The sequence below is a fragment of the Perissodus microlepis genome, chromosome 17 (genome assembly GCF_051167445.1).
Source record: "Perissodus microlepis isolate ML-2025 ecotype Zambia chromosome 17, ASM5116744v1, whole genome shotgun sequence".
NCBI classification, from domain to species: Eukaryota; Metazoa; Chordata; class Actinopteri; order Cichliformes; family Cichlidae; genus Perissodus; species Perissodus microlepis.
Genome location: NC_140477.1, coordinates 1,061,773 through 1,084,740, shown reverse-complemented (window position 1 = coordinate 1,084,740; position 22,968 = coordinate 1,061,773). Strand labels below are relative to the sequence as shown.

The window sequence follows — 22,968 nt, the reverse complement described above, 5'->3', positions numbered from 1 at the left end:
TACGGCAGGCTGCCACTAGGGCGGCGCCATCTCAGTCAACTTTTAACCTCAACGTCTTAACGCATGGCGTTGACTTCACAGTCAAATATGTGCTTCGCCTGTCGTATCCGGTTTCAAAACACCAAGGTGGCGATGGCCCAAAGCTCAGTTTCAGGCATCGCAAAAGCTCTTTACTAAGCACCAGGTGGTGTTTTGGTGGCTACGTCAGTCGTTTATACAGTATTTCTGTGGAAACACTGTTCATATACAGTAGCGTATATGTAGTGACACTGTGTGCGACCAACATGTGTAACGTGTTTGTGCTGCTGCCTCATTTGCACATGCAGCAGTTACTTTGCTGTCCGAGAAAGAAGAAATATATTTAACCGTCTTTTCTTTAGATTAAAGTTGACATGTTCAAAACGCCTAAATCAGAGATGTCAAACTCATTTTACACTTTGGGCCCTTTGATGGCTTCGATCTGAAGCGGGCCGGACCAGTGAAATCCCTGTTTTCATCTGCGTAAATACGTTTAATATAAAGCCCTAAATAAAGCACAATATCAGCAGTTTTCCTACATGAGAAAGAAATGCTGCTTTGGGCTGAAATAGTAAGAAATAAATGTGTAAATTTAGAGAAAAACTTCAGTTAGTGCAATAATATGTTAATATAAATATATATTATTCTAAAGTAGATCTTTTTTTTCAAGTGAGACAATTTTTTTTCTTTTTGCTTGTTTTTATTTTGAACCCACTGATAAATCATAAAGTAGAATATGAGAAAAAAACCCTATTTCTTCTGTCATTGTATCTATTACTTATTTGCATTGGTGTATGAGCAGCCATGGGGAGGTCTTTATCAGTAGGAAATGCAGTTAAAAGCTCCTCTTCACATTTTCCAAAGCCATCCAGTGGGCCAGATTGGTGTCTTTGGCGGTCTGATTCCGGGCCTCGGGCCTCATGTTTTACACGTCTGCTTTCACTGACCAGTGACTTTGTTGGGAAGCTGCTACGTGACGGTGTTCAGCTCTTGTCTTGGAAACAAAGCCTCAGAGAGCTGCTGCTGCACTGACGTCCAGTGTTGACTGCAGACTTAGCCTTTGTTATAGGTGGTGTTTTATCCATGAGCGGATATGTTCACGTCAAACATCCAAACAAAACCTTCGCCTCTACGTTTATGTTCGTTCGTTAATTTCCACCACATTAAAACCTTGTGTGACCCATTTCTCATGGAGACTGGCTGGAAAACACAGCTTGACGAAATATCTGTAGAGCAGCCTCTCTATATCCTCCCGCTTCCACACACACACAAACGTCTTAATTCCTTCACCTCCAGTGGCTGTGATACAACAGGAAGTGGGCTGATTTCCCAGAGGAGTCTGCAGTCAGCGCTGTCACAGCTAACGCAGCAGCAACAGACAAAATGTATTTAACACGAAGGCTGTGCGATGGTGCGCTGCGCCTACACTTCAAAACACTGTGGGAAATGACAACTGGCTGCTAGCAACATTTGATTTGTCAGTACCAAGCTGCTCTGTAACTGCCTGCTCTGGCTATGTGACTAAATATTTGATCATCCTCAGTGAAGTTAGGAAACAGTTTGCCTTATAAAACCCGACGAATCCTCCCGATGTACTCGATTTCTCGTGTTTCTGCTGCGGATACGGGAATGCTGGGAATATTTAACCTTGTGCTGGCCAATTTAACCTCTTCAAGCCTGTTGGTGGGACAGAAGCACCACACTGTATCCTTGTCCTAACACAAACACTTATGTTTTTGTACAAGCATTTTAATAATGGTTCCTGCAATTTGAAATCATGCAGCCAAAGCAGATGCATTAAAAGTCTGCTGAAAAAGAAATCATCCAGTGATCTAGTGGTTGAATTTTGTCCCACAATCTTGCATCATGTCCCCACAAGATGAACATCTGAAGCTCGGTAGGCGCTGCGTGTGACATAATGTGTATTATAAGTGTGTCTCATCCAAATGATGACAGTCTCAAACTGCCCTGTGGTGTTTTGAATTCAAATGAGTATTTTTTGAAATCAAAGCGCAGTCATTGTTGCCTCAGGGAAGGCCTGTGTCAGAGATTCTGACTGTCTTGCTTTCTTGTGGCACAGTGCTGCACTCAGCCTCCCTTTGGTTGTAAAGTCCTTGCATCCTCCTGCTAACACTGCACTGAGTGTATTTTCTGGGACAACATGCATGAAAGAGTGTGTCTGAGTTGCCGTAGATGTGTGTGTGTTTGTTGGGGGTTGGCGGAGAGATTCTCAGACGACACGGGGAAGAGGAAAGTGTTTCAGTGTTTCAGGAGCCTTGCGTGAATTATTCATCGCCCCTTAAGGTCTTTGTGGCTGCTGTATTGATGTTTCTTGCCATAAAAGTTGAGAGTTGAGCGTACTGTAGTCACACATGAAAGGCGAGGCGAGCCGCGTCCGAGCTGCAGTGCAGCACGAGCAGGACAGGACGCTAAGTTCTAGCATCTAACCGCAGTCAGACCAGCTTGTTTTCACCTCTTTATTAGCTGCCAGCTAGGATTTGAACACAGACTTGAATCTATAGTGATGGCTGGTTTCTAGCATGATCTGGGTCTGAAAGCTACTTTCAGCTTATAAATGTGCCAAAAAGATCATAAAGAAACTCCTTCATGTATTTGTAAGCTGCCCACCTCCACCTGAGTGCTAGATACACGATTAACAGTGATATGTTACCTTGGAATATTTGGTTCTTGGTACATCGTTAAACTATAGAACTTGATAGATATTTTTATTTTGTATTTTTTCCTATCTTACTCCTATTATAGCTCACACACAGTATGCTGACATTAAGGGAAGTGGGCATCCTTATGCTCCTGTCCTGTCAAACACACTGTTTTGAGATCTACATTCTGTTATTCAGCTTTAGATGGTCATTCGTGACGCTAACTTCCAAACGCTGTAGCACGGGGTTGTGAACGCCCCTTGCCCTGAAGCGCAGGTACCCTGGGTTACGATGAACCGAATGAGAAGAAGGGCTGTTGGCAAAGCCGATGGTCTCTGGAAGAGAGATGCTGTTATCTGCTAATGTAGCTCTACCGCTGCTGGCTGCTTTATCTGTGGTGACTCATCAAAAACACACACACACAAAGACACATGCATACAACTTCTAGATGACACCAGACTGACTCTCCTGCACAGGAAGACAGGGGAAAGGGGAACGAAGCTCTTTGGCATTTAGATTTATGCACCATTTGTTTTCACACATTCATTGATGGACTTGAACTTTTAAGGATCTTCCAAAGATGCACATGAGAACTGAAATGTTCAACCTTGTGAGTCTGTGAAGGTTCTCAGTCCTCCAGGTCATCGTAGTCGGAGGAGCTTGGAAAGAAAAGCGTCTGGACTTCTTTAAGTTTCATCCAAGAATCTTCTTCAGTTCTAAGAGCAACTGGTGGAGAGTCCCAGATATAAAGCCCAATGGGAGTGTCGCCCCAAGAGGGTCATGGACCCCTATTGATCCTCTACATAATCACACGAGTCAAGGTGTGAACACGGGTGCAGGTCACAATCAGCCAAGGTTTGGGTGAACTCATTGTGAAGCCTTTCCTGAGGTCAGATGGCCCAGGACGTAAGTGGGTGTTAAGGCGTCTGGGAAGGATCTCAAAACTGGATTATAGATGGCAGACAGTTGGTGTCATAAGCCCCGCCCTCTGTTCAAAAGTGGTCGTTCACAGTGGACATAGATGGCTTCTTTCACTCCTCTTTCAAACCATCTGTCTTCTCTGTCCAAAATGTGAACATTGGCATCCTCAAACAGTGACCTTTGCCCTTTAGATGCAGATGGACAGCCGAGTCTTGTCCTGTGGCTCTTCTATAAATAACCCTGTGAGGTGCACGTCAACCAACCCTGTGCGACCTTCTTGTTCTTTATGTTGCTCCCTTTGGGGCTCGTCACACAAATAACCAGCTACGTGTAGCATCCTCTTCTGTCACAACTGCCCCCTGCATGCTCCTCCACTGCATCCACCACACCCTCCAAAGTCTTGGCAATCAGGGAAAAGAATAATAATTCTAATACGGATCAAACAGTATTTAGATTTTTCCCCTAAGTCCTTTGTGCTTCTTTCTAAACCACAGGGTTAACGATGGCCCTTTGTTTTAGGGTTTAACAGTCTTTTAACTTTCTTGTGCAAACTCTGTGTAATGTCTATTTAAGAACAGAGCAATAATCCAGTGAATTCACCGACTCTTGCACCAGACTCCTTCTGGGCAACACCCTCACCTAAACTAAATATATTTCCAGCATTGAGAATGTGTCTGAAGTGGATTATCTCCTGCTGTGTGCTACATGTGAGAAAGGCCAGTTTCTGAGAATGTCTCCACCTTGTTTTCCCCCCCAATGCTGTCTGCAGTTCATCTGTAGTTCATGCTTCAGTTAGAGAAACAAATGCACACAAATACACTCGTCTGAACGCTCACAAACGTTTAGTACACACACTGGATTTGTGGAACACAAACCCACAAAATGTGACCTTTTGCTAGTTTTAAGTGGACGTTTCCTCTGAAAGCCTGGGACAGATTTTAGTTCTTCGTGATCACAGTCCTTAAAAAGTAAAAGGAAAAAAGGTTAACGTGGCAATAAGACCACCTACCCTAGGCACCTCTATCCTCCCGTCTAATAAAACAAGGCTTCCACTCATGAAGTGGCCCATGACTGACTGCTTACTTCAGCTCCGTACCTCCTGTTTTAAGACTTGAGCTGTTCTCCACACTGAAAAAAATAATCAGTGGGATAAACGTAAAAAAATTATTGTAATCGGTTGCACGAAATTAAGTTATGTTTGGTTAACCTTAGTTTTTTATGTTATACCTGCACACATTTTTCTGGTAACATGAACATGACTTTGTTATGTTGTTGTTATGTTTTTCATTCCGGTCAAATATTTATAGGAACCACTTGTTTATCAGACATGAACTTTTTGTGTTAATTGTATTGGACTACTATGTGTTATATTGACAAGATTATTTTATGGTAAGCTTATTTTATTTTATAACAAATTTCTAATATATATAATCTAATATATAATTGAGTGTTCAATAAATAAAACTACATTAAGGCTGATCTTACTGTATGTACTGCACACTTTCTCTTCAATCAAAGAAATAAGCAAAACATTTTTGAACAATGACCTGTATTTTTGAAAATACTACACAGTTGTAACAATGGACTTTCAATTCAGGCTTCCAAAATATACATGAGTCATATTTGTACAATGCATCTCTTGAAAAACATTCCACAACATTCCTCAAAGTTATCTTCTGTAAGCTGAGTTCAACATTGTGGGGCCTTATGACATCGCGCTTATGTAAAAAATAGTTTTTTAAATGTAAGAGCCATAAGGTAATATGGCAACAGGGGTGTAATTATTAAAATGACACAAAGAAGAGACTTAAAATAACATTATAACCCACAGGCACAAAACCAAGAGACCTAAACTGATTAGTATTGGCTTGCTTCTATCACTAAACATCACAATCACTAATACTAGACGATGCAATCTGTTTGTAGTGGTGCACCTTGGGAAAAAAATTGCAAACTGGTGAAATTGGTGCAAGGCACCATTTCCATTGAGAAAAATGGACATTCAAAGTTTGAATTTTTTTTTAAAAGAGCCATGGCTTGAAAAGTGAAAACTGCAGTAATAAAGGCCCCAAGTTGAAAAGTGCCAGAAAAATAAGTTTCACTATGTACTGCAACTTTACCAGTGCTGGCTTAAAAGAAAGGATGGTACATATTCGAAGAGGTAAACATGTTGTTCCCACATCATAACTGGAAAACTGTTCAATCGTACAGTCTGGTCCTGAAAACCTGGGCCTTCTTTGAAAGGCTGTTCCTTTTGAGCTCCATAACCAGTTTCTATAATACCTCGAAGGTATACTTTTCCAGTGGGTAGGTGAGGTTCAAAGTGTACATTAGTCCAAACAGCATTGCAGCTGCTAGGGTATAGTTATCCAAATCCTGCCAGACTCTCTGGCCTTCAAGGACTATCCCGATGTCCTCAGGGCTGCCATTGGCATCTCTTGACTTTATGATGTAAATTTCCATGGTTGTTTCCTTATTAGATCGTTGGATAATGGCTTCATCTGTGGCCTAGAAAATGCAGAATTCCAAAATTTAATTAAAGAGAACACTGGTCAAAGAACATTATACCAAATCTTATTTTAATCTGTGTCACTATTCCAAAAAATGTTAACATTAACACATTAGGTGAACAAAAATGGATTCATTACAGCATGTGATTTGAGTCCTCAGAATGCTCAAAAAGGTAATGCATGAAGTGAAATCTCCATGCAAAGAAGCAGAATACTGTCAGAGCATAGAGAGGTGTTCAACTATGAACTCCACACATAGTTCTAATGCAGGTAAAAGAAGAAAAAAAAACGCACCCATGGTAAATTGTGAAAATCCCAGGTGATTTTCAACATACTCCTGGCATAGAGTGACAAGCAGCATTTTGTTAAAATTATTATTTTCCCTAAAGTGTATACACAAATTAATTTTTTTCTTACTTGGGCCGTGGGCTCCAGAATGTTCTTAAGTCTTCTTCCTATTTGTCCTCCTCGCCTTTTGAAGACCTTTATTAGTTTGTCAGATAGCACATCTATCTGCGAGAGTAATCTGGACTGCAGTGGCATGGTGGTAATGCGCTTAAACTCTGCATTTATCTAAAAAGAGAAGTTGTCACATAAAAATGCTGTCAAAATCTCAAATCTCACAAGGTTACATCCACACAAAGTTGTTATTTTTTTGTCATATTACTATTTATTAGCTATGGGTCCCATGTTGCTGAGCAGTTCCATAGTTGCCCTTACTTCCATACCACCCAAAGCCTGTTTGCAACCACAGCAGTTGCCTCCTTCTGGCCATTTTGCAGTTCTGCCAAATGACCCAGAAACTACATCTATTATTGTCATATACACATCAAGGTCTTTCATTAATACTTAGTTAAATTAGTTAATTTGACCTTTCCAGAAAATTTACCTTACAGAATGTGAGATAACATATGCAAATCTTCACTAGTAAATAAAATAATGTTATTAAAACCTTAACTGTAACACCTCTACGTAACAGCGCTAGAGAATTGTTCTGAAGCAACACCAATCTGCCCTTCAGCAGGGATAAGCACCATATATCGATACAGAAAAAATAAATTTAACATATTTCTATCGTCATTATTTTTATCTCTTTAAGCCCTCCTCTCAGTCTCTCTATAAATCAGTTAAAATAATTTGTTGGGTTTTTGTGTGTCTTTAACATGTTATCAGTACATTACATTCACTGCCCCAGAACATGAAATAAAGCCCCACGTCATGCACTTCCTCTCCTAATGAGTACTGCATAGGTGTCATGCTCTAAATAAACCGACTTTAGTGAAGACACCCCCCGAACACACACACACAGAGCCCACCCCATGGCAAACTAGCTTATTTAACTGTTTAACTAAAACATTTTAGGTACAACCAGTTAACTAAATGGACACAAGTTTGTTAGTCTGTATTCACTGAGAAAAAACAAGCGAATGTGACTGGGCACACACTGAAAAAAAGCTAATGCACATAATATTGTCCCGCAGCTTAAGCTAGCATTATCGTTAGTTAACTTAAGGAATGACTTGTTTTTTCCATTATGTCGCTCAACAGCAATTCATGAGAAAAACTTCCCCATCTAATGGATGTTCTCTTCGTTTCCTCTCAAACATGTAGTTTTCAGTTTACCTCGACAAAGTAAAGCTCAGCACCAAACGTAAACTAAGCGAAGACAAAAAATGGCGGACCGCCACAGTGAATTTTCCCTCGCAGAACACACCCTGGGGGGGTGGAGTTTCAACAGAAAACATAACTATTTTCTGTTATTTTGACATGACTGGTTTTAAAAGACTGAACATCCTTCTAAAACAAGTGAAAGGCGTGAGACTTAATTATGTTTAGACCAAAAATATAAATGATTCATGTTGGATATATTTACTGTATTTTTACTAATTTAACAACCTCATCATTGCATTAGTCGCTTTATGCTATAGCATTACGCTTACATTAGCTTGAAGCTCAAGGTCGTCATTTTATTTAATTTCTTTTTCTGGGCTTACAAACAGGACACACAACATTTAGATAACCGTTACACTGAATCTTGGGTCTGTGTTGAGTCTTCCAGCTGCTGACTACAGAAGCTAGATTGACCTTTCAGCATGTTTATAGCGGCTGTGGCTATGTGCTGGTAATGTTACCGTGTGTGAGCAGTCACATTGGCAGCAGACATGTTTCAACAAACTAGTCATATCCCGGCCCAACATTAGCTTGTTTAATGGTTAAGACACTGCAGGTACCACCACTTACTACAGACACCGATGCAAGTTTGTAATAGTCTGTTAATTTAGACTGAAAGAATATACAAACAATATTAACTCACATTATATATGTTAATTACTAATTTTCTTATCGCATAATTTCGGTTACCATTAGCTAACTGGAGCCTAACATTAGCCTTTCATGGTTTTCGATAAACAGCCCACATACCTGTAAAATAACAACACCCCAGTAAAAGTCCACATATATAAAGGGTCTACACTCTTTCTCACTGGTGTGTTAGCTTTAAAATCTTATTTACCTTCAAGTGTAAAACTCCAGATGGTAGTAGATTTTCCAAAGCGAGAGACAAAAATGGCGGACAGTGCAGCCGATTTTTCCTTTCCAGGGGGCGGAGCTTGAGGATAAAACACGACTAACTTGTTTCTTTTCAACATGATTTGTTCTAAAAGAATGAATATTCTTAAAGAATATGTGAAAATTAAAAGACAAAAATATGTTTAGATGTGAAATTTAAATTAGTCATGCTGGATATATGAAGTAATTCTATGCAAATTCAACAACCACCCTATTGCATTTTTTCAGTGCACAGAGGAAACTCTTTATCTTACAGTCAACTCGAACTGTTATTCTTTAAAACATGTCTTTCCTGAAATTACATCTTTTTGTCATCACTGCCCACCCGCTCCCCAGCATTAGTTTTGATTCTGCAGCCGTTCTCTTACGCAAGCACCGCTTGAAGCTCACATCCAACATTTATACTTGCAGTAAGCAGTTTTTCCTGCTTCTCTTACTCACACTGAGCTGTGGCACAGCCCAGAGTTCAGCATGCATATATATGCATTGGTTAGTAAAGATGAGAAAGGTCAGCTTACCAGATGCAGATAGTATCAATATGAACTGAGAACACAGAAGATTTGCAGTAAAATATATATTGAATATGAATAAAACGTGACATGGCTAAAGCATGGTGAGCTGCACAAAATGAATCTTGAAATTAATCCATGTCAAATAAAACACATTATTTCAAAGTCTGTAAACCTTTTAATCTCAATAAACTGATGCACGTGAAGAGACTGATGTTCTTAAGATGAACTGGGTGATAAAGTTGTTGGATTTCTGCGGGGTCTCTTTTCTCTTTCCTCTCTTTCTTCCTGCCTACAATAAGAGTCAGTAGGAATCGTGTCACTCACAAGCTGCTTCTCTGTTTCTCAAGCCTCACCATGATTGCATGGATGGGATGAAAACAGCAGCTCAATGCTGCGATGATTGGAGACAAACCTTTTGTTGCAGATTGGAATTTTGTGTCTGCATAAAGATACTTTGATTATTGATGTGTCTTTGCTTCCTGATGCATTTGAGACAAACTCATGAGCGACCCTCTCAAAAACAATTAGCGGAGAGCCGCTGCCTAACTGACCAGAGGAGAGCTTAGTGGTTGTTTGTCCTGGAAGCATTTCCTCTTCAGTCTGCCTGACTGTTGGCAGGATGGCACAGTGGATTCAGTTACCGTCCTGCAAGCTGAAGGTCATGCATTCAGTTTGTCTCACGGCTACGTGTTGAAATAGCTTTGATCAATGCACTGACAGTCATACTTACCCAGGGATTTTTCTCACTGGGGTTTGTTTTGACAGTAGTGGGAAATGCACTGTAGGGAGTGAAGGTTGGCACAGGCTTTGCACAGTGCTCATAGACTGATTGATGGCCATTTCCATAAAAGTGTTTAGCCTGGTTTGTAGCCTGACACGCTTAGATTTTGAGTCTGCAATGACGGGACAGTAAGGAAATGAGAACTCTGAACTTAGCACAAGCCAAATAAAAACTATGAAGGCATCACTGATAGTTTATCTCTATTAAAGTGAATGATTTTGAGGTTGACATACGTAATTGTTCTCACCAAAAGGTAAACACTTTCTTCTAAATTTGGGCAAATTTAGTCAGAAGTGTTATTTTGAAAAGAAGTCTTACCTTATTAGATAAATTCAAGACATGCATTATGGAATGATTTTTATGTCATAATGTTTGCGTGAGCTGAAACGTAATACGAGCAAAGAATTTCATTTTGTTGACACCATGCCTGTTTGGCACAGTGGGTGGAGCTCTGCAGCCAGACGTGTACAGCTGTTGATTAATGGGACAGCAGAGCTTGTATTAGAATCCTCTGGTGTAAAATGAAAGTATTTGCTCGGATTCTGTTTTTGTTTGCACAAAGGTTATGACATCAAAATAATATGTTCAGATATACTTTGTGAAGCCTTATTGTGTATTCATCGTCCAGCCTTACAGCACTGTGCAGGTTTAAATGCTCTTGAGCAGTACTGCTCCAGGCCTTTCAAAGTGTTTATTTGTGCTGGAGGGAAGCATTTACATTTCTTCTTATTTCAACCAAAAAATGTCCAGGTATAGACACCGTTTAGGTAAAGGCATCACAAACTATTTGTTTAGCCTGATCATACGAATCATACTTTCTTTTGTAACACATGTACAGTGGAGCACATTTAACTGGAGAAGACATGGAGGCAGGTTAAACTATGGGTTGAAAAGAAGCTGTGTAAAAATAGTCGCCTACCTTCTTCGTGGCATTGGTATTCCCTAATTACAGTGGGCTTGTTAAACAGGATAATGCATCCCGGCACACAACAAATAAACTGCTCAGGAATGGTTCGAGAAACATGACGCTGTTTGTAGTTTTGACCTGACCTCCAAATTCTCCAGATCTCAATCTGTTCGAGCATCTGTTGCAACTTTTCCTTGCGACTGTATGCTAATGCAATATTCGTGGTACATTACTCCCTCTAAGATTAAAGCTGGAACATTTCATTTCCTTTTATGAGGCTGCTGTGCTGACCAGCAGAATAGTGGTACAGTAATTACAGCTTCCCTGGCTGCTCACTGCCCTATACTGGATGTGCATTCAGCGATGCTGCACTGCTGCCAAATGTGCAGGGAGGCTGGCATATCGCAGGACAGCAGAGGAGGAGCTGAGCAGCTATAATGAAATCCCTGTAAACCTCAAACCTCAACTCAAAGCTGCATGCATGTTAATGTCAACTCCTTTTCTTGCTCAAGTTTTTCACTGTGAATCTGTCAGAACAGGATATAAATTAGCAAAAAAATCAATTCAAGTCTTCAGCTTTGAAGTGTGTGTTAGTCAGTAGCTCTGTGGGTAGAGGTCTTCCCCCAAGTATAGATGCAGCAATTCAGTGCTTCAGCTTGTTAAGAATCTTAATGTGATTGAATTTTGACTTTATATTCAGTTGACCCACAAGCTTTTCATTTTGTTTCCAACTCATGGATGAAAACATGCATCAGTCCCTGTTCCATTTCCTATTTGCACTTTTTCTAATCAGGAAAACACACCAAAGGTGAATGGACACTATTATTCAGTAAAGTAAATGCAAGAGCTGCTAACAGTATTGAACTGCAGAAGGTTCTGCATTGTAATTTGGAAGACATCTCATTGCTTCATTTAGTACATGTACAAAAGCACAACTGAGCTAATTAATGACATCCGTTTTACATTAAAGAATGGGTAGTAATGACATCAATGAAGGCTCTGTTAAGTTATCTTATTGGCAACACCCATATTTACCTACTACTTGATATAATAATGGCAGGTCAATGAAGCTGAGTATTAGATAATATGATCAGGCAGCAGAGACCAGAACCGACCGATTTTCTGTGCTCGATGGGGTCAGGCTCACCTATGTCCAGTTATGAGATGGTCTGTTTCATCAATGCACAACGATGGTTCGGGCAAAGAGTCGTGAAAACTAGTGACTGTATAAGTCACATGCTAGCTACAGGTTGCTAACATGTCACTTAGCTGCAGGTTGCTAGCATGTCACTTAGCTGCAGGTTGCTAGCATGTCACTTAGCTGCAGGTTGCTAACCTGTCACTTAGCTGCAGGTTGCTAGCATGTGTCTGTGGCCGATTCTTATCATCAGTGAGGCAGATAGAAAGTTCAGCAAAGTAAAATTTGGAGGAATTGCCACATTTATGACAACATGTGTAATCAGACAGTTAAGCCATTATCATCCAGGTGAACATGAATTTATTTTAAAGACGCTAACAGAAAGAAAGCAGCTAAAGCTAAAGCTGTCCAGAGCTCAGCCACAGGCCGGGAGCCTTGGTATGAGGAGTGTTGAAGCAGTTACAAGAAAACATATGGAGACAAGTTTAAAAGAGAAATAAGCTGATGTCCTGTTATCTGGTGACGTTATACTGGAAAATGATATAAGTTACATAAATCTTTTATTGGAACAATATGTGCGTTAAAGGTGGGTGTACAACGGCTCGTTTTCATTCAGCTCACTGTGGTGTTTAAATGTTGGGAATGTTTATCATGAGGTTAAACTTCCTGCTATATGTTTTAAACCTGGGTGTAAAGGTAACCTGCTACTGCCAGAGTTGAAATATCCAGTGCCTTGCCAACAGGCACTCCAGAAGCTTTTGTATAGTTGAGAGAGATGTTACAAACATTTATTATCAGTATGAGAGTATCTGCCAGTTGTTTTGGACGGCTTCTCATGAGATGTGATCATCACTGTTTATTAAATGAAGTGTGTTTGAGCAAAACCTTCTACAGTAGTTTATGAGCTCTCTGTGGCAGGCTTTGTGCCCATTGCGGTTTTTAATTGACTCACTAGAAAGCCCTCACAGACAGTCTGCTTTGCCCCTGACTTGATTTGAAAAAATAGATTTTGGGAAAACATTTAACCATCGCGTTCCTCGTGTTTAGTGTGACCGCACAAGCAATGATCATATAAGAGACAATGGTAATTCTTGTCTCTCATGGACAGTATTAGCCATCAAGCACTAATATTAGCAGCCCTGGAGCTATCAGTCATAGTAATATTACTATCAGCACAGCAGCTGTGGTTGTAATTGCAGTTAAAGGGCAGCGATCGGACGTCAGCTGGTAGTGCCATAACCAGCACAGCACTGCTGATATTCTCTATGAAGAGGGAGGAAATTGAATTTGATGTATGTATAGAAATTACACATAGTCTGCGTGTAATAAATCTTTCACTTGCAATGTGAGTAAAGGTATTCACCACATCTTGAGTCACACCAAGTGTGCAGAAAGGCTGAATCAGGAGCTGGCAGGCTTGAGTACAGTAGCCCGGAGGGCTGCATAACAGCATAATGTACACTAGTTATAAATCTGCCAGAAGCGTATAGGGCATCAGAACGTGGTCCAGATTGGACGGAGGAAAAAAATTCAAACTGTTCCAACTCTCTATTGTCCTATCTCTCTCCATCTTCACAGGAACGAAGTCGTTTTACTGTCTTTATTGATCATGTGGGTTTATAGGGCCAACGGGATCATTCTGGAGAGTGGTTCTTCACATTCATTGCATTCTTTGCTCCAAATGACCTCGAGCAAAATCAAGTAATTGAACTAAAATGTCCACTGTCATCAATCTCTGCCTATTGGTCCATAACTGCTGCGGCAGCTTAAGAGAGAAGATGGGAACGGTTGGTTGAACTCCGGTAGGTTCCTCACTGTTTGAACAACGCTTTCAAGGTCACCTGGAAATGAAGTCATTATCAGCTGGAAGGCTGTCATCTCTACAACGTGTAGCTGTAAACTGCTAAAATACTTACACAGAGTTTAATCAATCAATCAATCAGTCTTTATTTATAAAGCACTTTTCATACAAAAAAAATGTAGCACAAAGTGCTTTACATGGTTAAAAGCAGCCCACCCCACCCCACCCTCCAACTCACTCCCCACACTCTCATTAACATAAACGATGTGAATACACACATATCCCCCCCCCTCCCCCCCCCCCCCCCCCACACACACACACACACACTTAAAGGGTTCGCATGAGCCAAGTGAGGAAACACTATCACAGGGAGCCTCTGCACCGGGAGCCGGTCACAGACCGCAGCCTCCAGGCTGGGCACACAGCAGGAGGGAGGCAAAGAAGCCCCCCAGCCAGGCTGAGAAGACCCCCAGAGCCCCAGAAGCCATGGTCGATCACAGCCCCGGTGCAGAGAGCGCCCTCCGAGGAAACACTGGAGATATGACACAATAGGATATATACAGGGTAAAACGATAAAATAAATAAGAACGGGATACAATATAAATATAAATATAAATAGAGTAAGAAGATTAAAAAATGAATAAGAATAAAATCAATAAATATTAGGTAAAGCCTAAATTAATAATAGAATAACAGGATAGAATAACTAAGCATAAAATAAATAAACATTAAGTAAAAGCTAAATTAAAAAGGTGGTCTTGAGCCTGTTCTTAAAAACATGTACGTTCTCTGCGGCCCTGAGCTCCTCCGGCAGGCTGTTCCACAGACGAGGACCATACCACTGAAAAGCTGCCTCTCCGTGAGTATGTGTCCTGACTTTAGGGACAATCAAAAGGCCAGTGCCAGAGGACCTCAGGGTCCGCGAGGGTTCATATGGTAAAAGCAAATCTGAAAGATAAGAAGGCCCAAGACCATTAAGACATTTAAAAACCAATAAAAGAACTTTAGTATTAGTGACATTAAGTTAAAAAGGGGGAAACTTCTTTTGAACACGGGTTTCCCCGAAAACTCAACGTCCGGATCAACAAACTCGATACACAAAGGGTGTGGAGGAGGTTCGAACCGAGAAATGTCTTTTTATATCCAGTGTACCACCGTGCTGCCTGAGTTAGTGTTTTATGACTGATCAAAATGATATGCTCGACTAAAATCTTTCTTTTTAAAACCAAATAAACACAAACATGTGGGCCATGTAAACACACACAAACACACACACACACACACACACACACACACACACACTTACTTAGATTTAACCTAGACTGAATTGTCCTTAACAGATAAAGCTGGAAACCTGCCCAATCATACATTTGATTTGTTTGTCATTACTCACCTGACAGTGAACAAAAGCATCTTAGAGCAAATAAAAATACAGATCTGGCTCAAACTAATGAGACACAGTTTACTTACAGACATGTAATATTAATAAAACCCAGTAAAACAGATTTTTTTCACCAAATATTTTCATGAGCTGATTTTGCTCATTTGCAGTGAAAAAGATGTCAAGGTTCAAACTTTAAATTTACAGACACGGTACATTTTAAAATGTTGCTCAGCAGCTTTAAATGGTAAACTCTGTACTTACACTGAGGATTATAAACACACTCATGTTGAATGTAACAGAGCACGCATCTATGAAGTATTTCACTGTGTTTACCTTCATTTCATAAAGGTAAACACTGTACTGTAAGTGCTTTGGTATCAACTGAATAAAAGGGGCGTCACAGCCAAACTGGTGCAGGAGCAGCAGGAAAAGAAAACCTGATGTTTTCCTTCTAATTTCGAGTTTAACAAAGTCTGAGTTTTAACTCAACGGGACTCTGAATCCACCGGGCTTCATGGTTTAATACAACAAATAATCCAGGTTTTGCTTCCAGTAACTTCAGCACCAAGGACAGTGCTCATTCACACAGGTGCTTTTGGTCACTGAGTTTTTATTCTTATTTTCATTTTTGTAAAGTGACTGTTTGCCGACATTTTTCAACACTTTTACTTTCGAGCAGGACTGTAAACAGTGAACAGCATCAAACTATGTACAGGCTGCTCTTTTGAACTCACAACATTAACAAACATCCAATAATCCAAACGCTGATCTTCAGATTTCATTTGGAGCTTTTGCAGCCTTAACAGATTCACTTTCCCCGTTATTCCGCTTTTACGAGGAATAATCTTGAAGAAAAAGGCGTTCCACGTTTTATAAACCAACCCACACACTTGTGTTTACTTCAGACCCACGCGTGCAAACAAACGCACATTTACACACGCATGCAAACACACACAGACACCCACGCCTGGCCACAACACAGATGATGGGGAGGGGAAGCTGATATGGGAAAGCTTTCGGAATGCCAGATAACAGGATTAGACAAATTACATTTCAACTGTGACCGTGAATCCTGTTTGGATGGGTGACTTGTTTTCTCTCCACCATAAAGCTACGGAATATTCTGAAGCTAGAACTTCGTATGGGAAGTCACAAATTTAAAAGAATGCAGGGCGGGCGTGTGAGGTGTATGTTTGGGCGCTCGTTGTCTGCAGAGTTTTTGGGGGATTTGATGTGTTTTATGTATAAAGGGGCGATTTATTGTCTTTCATCTGACAATGGTAATTTGATCATATCTTCAGAAGTCAATTTAAAGAAATATATGTCAACAAAAACACATATTTGTCATTACAAACTTTAAAACTAACTAATGAGCAATCCTTAATGTTGCAGGACTCAAAGCTATGCCATTTAAGTCCAGTGCGGGTTTGTAGTGTCTTTGAAGGAGCATAGAGTGACAGTGAGTTACTGGTGGTCTGAACAATTTAAGATCCAAAAAATCAATCTTGCAAAAATCTTCTGGGGGCAGTCAAGGTCCTTCATACGCTCCTGAAGACTGATGGCCAAGAATCCAAAGTGAGCACTCCATCAAAGACAGAGCTGGCCTGGGAGAAGTGTGCATTACTCTGATTTGCCAAAACCACTAACTGGGGAAACCTGTAGTTTTACAATATGAAGGATCTTTGTCCTATAAAGGAAATGCCTCCCGAACAGGGACAAAGAAAAGCAATAAAAATAAAATGCCAATGATCGCAGGCGTAAAACCTCTTAAGCATCAGCGGGTACCACGGCGCTCTGCACTTTGTAATCTTTGCATAGTATTATACGTGTCATCTAACACAAGGTGGAACAAAGTGCTTATCATATGCATGTAGCATATGTCATAATATGAAATCAATTATGTGGAAGGTAGCTTAATGCGGCCTGTTACTAACTACCAGGCCAAATCTGAAAGAACCCACATTTCACAACAGAACATCAAAGTGTTCTCTTATTTAATGGATAATATTCATTTTGAACTGAATGGCAGCAATAAAAATCAAAAAAGTTGAGACGGGAGCAACAAAAGGCTGGAAAGTTAAGTATGATTATGAGAAACAGCTGGAAGAACTAATGAAATTCATTAGCAATAGTTCAGTGGTGTCATTGGGTACACAAAGACCATCATACTGTCAAAGGGCTGTGAAGGCAGACCTTATGTGTAAGTAAGAATAATGATAATATAAAAAAACACCCTGGTGATATATCACCAGGGTGATATCACTTTCCTTTTTCCCTTCTGGGAGTGAAGTGCATGACAGGAGCTCCAGTAATGTGTAGAAACTAAACATTGTGCTTAAATCTGAGACCTCAGCTGCTATAATAATGTATGCACGCACATTACTGCAAACCATCCCAGTTGCTCGGCCTCAGATGTAGTGCGATTAAACTGCAGTGTCGAGCCAAACTGGATACTTGTTACGAGTCCTGAGGCTCAGTGCTGTTCATAAATGAAATGCTGCTCCTCTTTGTACACTGACTGCTGCTAAGTGCTATGAAAACTCTGCTGTCACTTCTAATGAATGTTTTATGAGGATGTTCTGATGTGTTCACTAATGCTCAAGTATGTTTGGCTGTTTGAATATGTGTGTTTGTGTTACTGCGTCCGTGTAGGAGAGCGTTATCGGCGTGCGGGGCTCTTCAGCCATTGTGGGGGTTTTGAGGGTCACTCTAATCTGATCCAACTTCCTTTCTGCTTGTACACGTGTGCTCATGCAGCGTGTACGGGATCTGTGTGTCTAAGTGGGCGTGTGGTGTGCGCCGCTGATGCAGACAGTTTGTCAAATAAACGAACCACAAATGAAAGTGAAGTTTGTCTTAAAGTGCTTGCAGAGCAACACGTAAACAGAAAAACAAGTCTGTTATTTCGTGCCTGCGTCTGAGTAAAGGATGATGTGGTGACAGCGACGACTCCATTTCCATTTCCTCCTTGCAGCACAAGTCACCGTGCTGGCATTAATTATGAAAAATAGTTTGGTGTGCCGAGCCTGAGGCTGCTCACGGTGAAGAGAGTTATGATGAATGATGTTGAGAGGAATCTGTCAGCTGCCATCCAGTTTAGCCCGCACACATAATAGAGGGCTGGGGTACTTTCTGACAGAAACATGGTTTATGAGCTCGGGTCCAGTGTAGCGGTTCAGATCACAGCCTTTTTACGCGGCGCTCGCTCCTTTTCTTCTCCTCGGACGCCATTTCCAAGTCTTTGTGGTTTAGTGAAAGAATTGATGAACGTTCTTAACATCGGTGCTAGAGCAGGGCAACACGGCCAAAAATATTTACCACCATATATATTTGAAAATTTGCAATAACGATATAACTGACGATATAATTGACACAAGACAAAATACTTTACAACTCCTCAACTTTATTAGTGAAAAAAACAAACAAACATCAATGTATTTTCACTTAAACAAGCAGCTGTTTTTTATGTGCATTAAAGTTATATAAAAATGTAACAGTGCAAATGCAAATTCCTTCCTGACAGTTTAACCAAAAGGCATTTCCAGTGGAAACTGGCCGACATATCCTCAGCATAACCATGTATAATATCCACAGAACTTAAAAAGAGGTTATACACACACAGTACGGTAATATTATGTTGAAGCACAGTACGTATCACTCCGCGAGGCTCCGCCTACAATAGCCGTAATGCTCCGACAATCCATCAAGCGGTGCGGCTTCGTAGCTTAGCAAAGTTGTACTAAAGCATTTGACGTTTTGAATTTTTTGAGCGCCGTGTACATAAACTCGTTTCCAGGTCAGTAAACACAACCAGAGTTCATACATAAGGCTCACGGGATTATAAGGACACTGTCGATGTTCAGAAAAATCAAAGGATGATTTTAAGTGTGCCGTATTTTCCAAACAACGCGGTGATAACGACGGTCCGCTAGCATGCGCTACCAAAAATAGTGCTTTGTTGTGTATCTGACGGACGAAAGCTAAACCAGTTCCACACCAGTGAAGCTGCAGCATTTTTACAAACCAGTTCTGGTTCATCTGTTTCATTCAACGATCCACTTTCGCCCTTCTCATTCTCCGTCGCCGCCACGTGCGTATGTAAACAAAGGCACTGCGCATGTGCGTTTTACCCATGTTCTATTGCGATATATATATTTTTTTATCATTGCCTAACATTATACCGGTATTACCGTGAACAGTATGATATGGCCCAGCCCTAGCCGGTGTATATTATCACTCGAGCAGCACACCTGGGGAGCTATTGTGTTTTTCTTTTTTCTAGTATGTGTGGGCTTTTTTTTTGTCACAGCACTGTTTGTGTTTTTTGGTTTAAGTTAAACTCTTTGAATGATGGTTTTCTGTTTGTATTTATAATTCTTCTATGCTTCTGTTCTCGCCTTACATTAAAACTTGCCTTTTGTTATCACCGTTCTCGCCTCCGCGCCTGCATTTGGGTCCACTATCTCCTCACGCCACGGGGTCAGGGTTGGACATTTTGCTTTTAACAGCCGTTGTTGTTGTTTTTATTGACTCATTTTATTTATTTATTTATTTTACTGCATCATTGTTGTGCATTCTATTTAGTTTAGTGGCATTTTACGTTGTTAAGCACTTTGCGCAGCATGGCCTTTTGGTAACGTGCTATAGAAATAAACTTGACCTTTTTGTGTCTGTTACTTGTGATAAGTGATCATTCAGGGATCGTACGAAAAAAGGATTTCTATTTAAATATTCCTGAGTTGTTTAATTGTGTATTTCTAAGCGTTCTAACGTTTAAACTTTTTGAAAACTCCACACAGGATTGCTTGAAGCACCCTCAAGGATTGACATAGGCACGATGTAGTGTTATAAAACAGGGTTTTTATGGTCTTGACAACCTGTGAGAACTGCTCACGGACAAAAACAATAATACAAAAACATCACATCAAAATGCACTCTTGGTGTCAATCAATCAAAAGTCCTTAATCACAGAAAATAAAACATTTAAAGTACACAAACCTCGTGAGCTGACATCCAGAGGGGCTAAATAGTCCGTCATGGCCTTATTATCTTATTCTCCATCTTTTTTCTCACTTATTTCTTCTCTTTATCTAACTTTGAACATTACTTTCTCCATGTGTGGAGCTAAGCGCGAGCTGCAGCATGCAGACACCATGTGCGCTTGCAAAAAAGTAGCTGGGTGGAGACCCAAATTGCACCCAGCTGTACCCTACACAGTTCACCACCAGATGGTGCAAAAGAGCAAAATCTGGACAATACAGCTCAACAAAGCATCAAATGCAAAAGACCGTTACATTGCTTTTGTTGTCAGTCAGACACAACAGTCCGACAGCACTGCCAGACACGGCACCGAGATCTGAGGCAGTTTATCCAGCGGCCACAAATGTCTCTTTGCCGTAAGCGTTGGCCTGTCACAGACTGGTGACCTGTCTGCCGTGTTCCCTGCCTCTTGTCCTATGACAGCTGGGAGAGAAAATGATTTAAAAATTCTGAGGATGTGTGGACGAGTTGTAAAAATGTTCATTTCTTTCTTGGAATTTATTATCATAGGCCAATTACTTAAATTGTTTTAAAGATTAAATTGGCCAACTAATCATCAGCTAATTACTGGCTCGTGTGGCTGTGCATAAAGTATGGCTGTAGACCCAGGGACATCACTCAGTTTGGGGTAGCCTTAATTTTACTCTCCTTTAAGAAAAAATTAAAACTTACCAAGAGTGCACATTTACTGTCTGTCTCTCTTCCACAGCATGTCTTTATCCTGTCTTCCTTCTCTCACCCCAACCGGTCGCAGCAGATGGCCCTGCCCCTCCCTGAGCCTGGTTCTGCCGGGCTCTCACCTGGAGAGTGTTTACAAAGGTCTGCTCAGAAAGCCGTTTTCCTGTAGACTGAAAAGCCTGAATTTCCTCTTTAATTGAGGACAATAAATGCTGAGCTGAGATAAAAGAACACCCACCTGTCGTCAAAAGCAGCCACAACCACTGCTGTATCATATTCATTACATGAAGTTTTGTTGTTGTCAATGTTTTTTGAGTTTGTGAGACTTCTACATCATCAGTGTGATTTTTTTTAAAATAAATTGCCCAAAACATTTTAACAGATATAAATTGGAAAAAAATGTCAGATATAGCAAATTAAAACTTGCAAACGCAAATAAATATTGAATTTAAAACCATTTAAAGACTGACGGAGGTAAATGCTCCACTTTTAAAAAAAATACAGCGGCCCCTCATGTATCGCGGGAGTTATGTTCTAAAAATAACCCGTGATAGGTGACAGCTCTATTTTTTACAATGATTACAGATGTTTTAAGGCTGTCAAACCCCTCACTACACACTTTATACACTTTTCTCAGACAGACATGAACATTTTCACACTTTATCTCATGTTTAAACTCTCAAAGTTCAAACCTTCATAGAAAAATAAGTCCAGGATTATAGAATGAAGCCAAAGTTCAAACCCTGTTTTCAGGCCAACAACACGGCAACAGAGCAGCTGCCAGAGAATTCAACATTAATGAATCATTAATGAATCAATGGTACAGAAGTAGAGGAAGCAAGAAGAATGAGTTGAGTAAAGTTTGACTTCTCTGACTGTTTTATTTCGCTTAATGCGCCTTATAATCCAAAAAATACGGTAACTTCTACCTTCCTTAAGCCTGTCCAGAAGTCCAACTTTTTGTGTGATGGTTAGCATCTTCCTCTGCCTTCTGGGTGCTACTGCAGGAGCCTTTGACGGTGCAAAACGTTTCGTCGACATTGTTGTGTGTGTTGGGGAGAAAACTTACAAACATACAGTACAGCACTAAAGAGTCACGCTGCTAGCGATCGAAGATTTATGTAAATTTGACAAGCTGAACGCATTCTGTACTGTACAGGAGACACGGCACGGAGGAGATTGATTGACAGTGGTCTACAGCCAATCAGGACGCAAAGAAGCCTGCAAAATTGCACATAAAAAAATCAGCGAAACAGCGAGGCCGTGAAAGGTGAACCGCATTATAGCGAGGGACCGCTGTATTCTGGTTATTATTTCATGATTCAGGCTTTAAAGGGTTAAACATACCTGATTACACTTTTTTGTGCTTTTTAACCTTAATTACGACAGTAGAGAAACAGGGAGCAGGGATAGCTCAGTAGGTAAAGTGGTTGCCCCATGATCAGAAGGTCGGGGGGGTTTGAACCCACTGAATGGATACCCTGAGGTACCCTGAGCAAGGTACCGTCCCTACACACTGCTCCCCGGGCGCTGCACTGGTGGCTGCCCACTGCTTCACTCGGTGAATGGGTTAAATGCAGAGGAGTAATTTCCCTACAGGGACTAACACATACTTGTTATTGTTGTTGTTGTTATTATTATTATTATTATTATTATTATTATTATTATTATTATTGTTATTATTATTATTATTATTATTATTATTATTGTTAGGAACACTGAGACCAGGGTGAAGACACGACCTTAATGATCTTCAGATCTGAGTCTCTGCATTAGTCTTCTGGCATATGCAGCATGTGATGCAAAAACAAGTATGATGAATGAGACACCAGTGAGCTAACTGTTATCTGCACCTCTGTTAAAGTGCACTGAGAAGAATGATTCGTCATATTACATTTACAGGAAAAACAAACACATAAATCCACTCGGATGTCAAACAGCAGAATTGTCAGGATTAATTCTGGGTGTCATGCACGAGCGTAGCACGAGTAGCATATCTGTATTCTTTTTAAATTCATTAAAGCATTCCTGTCTCTCCCTTCACCAACAT

At 40.5% G+C, this 22,968-nt stretch overlaps 1 protein-coding gene and 1 long non-coding RNA gene across 5 annotated transcripts in view; one reads left to right on the top strand and one right to left on the bottom strand.

Annotated features, from left to right (window-relative positions):
- The window catches only part of fam163ab (family with sequence similarity 163 member Ab), a 30,028-nt gene that overhangs the window by 1,968 nt on the left and 5,092 nt on the right, over window positions 1–22,968 (top strand). Inside the window, exon 1 of one of the 4 annotated variants that reach the window (XM_084910474.1) lies at window positions 15,794–21,059. The exons of the other annotated variants lie outside the window; for them this stretch is intronic. The gene's annotated coding sequence lies outside the window, so the exon portion shown is untranslated. Of the gene's footprint in view, window positions 1–15,793; window positions 21,060–22,968 lie in introns of those variants that run through there. 4 annotated transcript variants of the gene reach the window in all.
- Window positions 5,101–8,893, bottom strand: LOC146368957 (uncharacterized). The gene is made up of 3 exons (XR_014797427.1): window positions 8,622–8,893; window positions 6,527–6,682; window positions 5,101–6,107 (listed from the first exon to the last, which is right to left on the bottom strand). It is a non-coding gene; the product is annotated as an uncharacterized LOC146368957 (long non-coding RNA).